Genomic DNA, 3,002 nt, shown 5'->3' on the forward strand with positions numbered 1-3,002 from the left:
GTCCTGGGGATGTAATGTATAGCATGGTGACTATAGTTAACAAAACTGTATTATATATTTGAAAATTGCTAAGAAAGTAAATCTAAAAGTTCTAGGATCACACGCTGAGCCAAAGGCAGATGCTCAAATGCTGAGCCACCCAGGTACCCCTAAAAGTTCTCATCACACACATACATGCAAGATTTTGTGACTTTGTATGGTGGTAAATGTTAACAAAACTCATTCTGGTAATCATTTTGGAATATATGCATATATCAAATCATTATGGTGTACACCTAAAACTAATACAATGGTATATGTCAATTATAGCTCAGTAAAAAAAAGAGAGAAGAAAACAAACAACCCAATACAAAGAACAAGACTGATAAATTAGCCTACATAAGATTAAGGCTTTTGTTCATCAAAAGACACCATAGAAGAGGTGGATCCATTCCATTGAAAGCTAGATAGAAACTTTTTTTTAACTTTTTTTTTTTTAAGATTTATTTACTCATTGTGAGAGAGAAGGCAAATGGAGAGACAGAGAGAACCTCAAGCAGACTCTCTGCTGAGCATGGCACCGGATGCCAGTCTTGATCTCATGACTGTGATCATGACCTGAGCTGAAATCAAGAGTCAGATGCTTAGCTAACTGAGCCACTCAGGAGCCCTGGAAACTCTTTACAAAGTTATAATGAGTGGACTTTCCCCTACATTGACTACCTGAGTCACACTATAAGAAGCAACAATATCTCCACCATCTGCTCAGTAGCTACAAAGCAGCAACCATGTGTGAATGTATCTCCATCCATGTTGGCCAGGCTGGTGTCCAAATTGATAATGTCTGCTGGGATAAGACCATTGTGGGAGGAGATGACTCTTTTAACACCTTCTTCAGTGAGATGTTTGCTGGCAAGCATGTGCCCAGGGTGATATTTGTAGACCTGGAACTCAAGAGTCATTGATGAAATTTGCATTAGCACCTACTGCCACCTCTTCCACCCTGAGCAGTTCTTCATTGGCAAGGAAGATGCTGCCGATAACTATTTCTGAGGGCACTACATCATTGGCAAGGAGATAATTGACTTTGCCTTAGACCAAATTTGGAAACTGGGCAACCAGTGCACAGGTCTTCAGGGCTTCTTGATATTCCATAGCTTTGGAGGGGGAATTGGTTCTGGGTTCACCTCCCTGCTGATGGAATGTCTCTTTTGATTGTGGCAAGAAGTCCAAGCTGAACTTCTCCATTTACCCAACTACCCTGGGTTTCCATAGCTATCTTTGAGCCCTAAGATTCCATCCTCACTGCCCACACCACCCTGGAGCACTCTGATTGGGCCTTCATGGTAGACAATGAGGCCAACTATGACATGTATTGTAGAAACCTCCATATTGAACTTCCAAACCACACTAACCTAAATAGGTTGATAGGTCAAATTGTGTCCTCCATCACTGCTTCCCTCAAATTTGATGGGGCCCTGAATGTTCATCTGAGAGAATTCCAGACCAAAGTGGTGCCCTATCCCCACATCCACTCCCTCTGGCCACATATGCTTCTATCATCTCTGCTGAGAAAGCCTACCATGAACAGCTTGCTGTAGCAGAGATCACCAATGCATGCTTTGAGCCAGCCAACCGGATGGTGAAATGTGACCCTTGTCATGGTAAATACATGGCTTCCTGGACATTGTACCATGGTGAGGTGGTTCCCAAAGATGTCAATGTTGCCATTGCCACTGTCGAGATCAAGCATATCGGGATCCCTGGGTGGCGCAGCAGTTTGGCTCCTGCCTTTGGCCCAGGGCACGATCCTGGAGACCTGGGATCAAATCCCACATTGGGCTCCCGGTGCATGGAGCCTGCTTCTCCCTCTGCCTGTGTCTCTGCCTCTCTCTCTCTCTGTATGACTGTCACAAAAAAGAAAAAGAAAAAAAAATCAAGCATATCATCCAGTTTGTGGACTAGTGCCTGCCTGGCTTCAAAGTTGGCATTAATTGCCACCCTCCCACTGTGAGACCTGGTGCAAACCTGGCCAAATTACAGTGAGCTGTGAGCATGCTGAGCAACATCACAGCCATTGCTGAGGCCTGGGCTCATCTGGACCACAAATCTGACCTGATGTATGCCAAGTGTGCTTTTGTTCACTGATATGTGGCTGAGGGCAAGGGGAACGAAGAGTTTTCTGAGGCCTGTGAGGACATGGCTACCCTTGAGAAGAATTATGAGAAGGTTGGTGTGGATTCTATAAGAGGAGAAGGTGAAGAAGAAGAAGAATACTAAAGTTAAAAATGTCACAAAGGTGGGACACTTGGGTGGCTCAGTCTGTTAAGTTTTCAGCTCTTGATTTGGGCTTAGTAAGTCATGATCTCAGGATTGTGAGATCAAGCCCTAAGTTAGGCTCTGAGCTCAGTGGGGAGTCTGTTTGAGATTCTCTCCCTCTCCCCTCCACTTGTTTGCTCTCTTTCTCTCTCAAAAAAATAATTCTTTTTTTTTTAAATTTTTTTTTATTATTATTTATTTATGATAGTCATACAGAGAGAGAGAGAGAGGCAGAGACACAGGCAGAGGGAGAAGCAGGCTCCATGCACCGGGAGCCTGATGTGGGATTCGATCCCGGGTCTCCAGGATCGTGCCCTGGGCCAAAGGCAGGTGCCAAACCGCTGTGCCACCCAGGGATCCCTTTTTTTTTTTAATAATTTGGCACTTGACTATCATGGTGCCCTCTTTTTTTTTTTTAAGATTTATTTATTTATTTATGATAGACAGAGAGAGAGCGAGAGAGAGAGAAAGAGGCAGAGATACGGGCAGAGGAAGAAGCAGGCTCCATGCTGGGAGCCTGACAAGGGACTCGATCTCGGGACTCCAGGATCATGCCCTGGGCCAAAGGCAGGCGCCAAACCGCTGAGCACCCAGAGATCCCCAATAATTCTTGTTTTTTTTAAATATTTTTTTCTCTCTCTTTTCCTCTGCTGCTCACCCCACAACAACAACAACAACAACAAAAATATCACAAAGGTACTGCT

General features: G+C 44.3%; 1 pseudogene; it reads left to right on the top strand.

Moving 5' to 3' along the window:
* The first annotated feature begins 767 nt into the window (after nucleotides 1–767).
* Nucleotides 768–2,259, top strand: LOC119871461 (annotated as a pseudogene).
* Nucleotides 2,260–3,002: the final 743 nt, after the last annotated feature.

The sequence above is a fragment of the Canis lupus genome, chromosome 4 (genome assembly GCF_011100685.1).
Source record: "Canis lupus familiaris isolate Mischka breed German Shepherd chromosome 4, alternate assembly UU_Cfam_GSD_1.0, whole genome shotgun sequence".
NCBI classification, from domain to species: domain Eukaryota; kingdom Metazoa; phylum Chordata; class Mammalia; order Carnivora; family Canidae; genus Canis; species Canis lupus.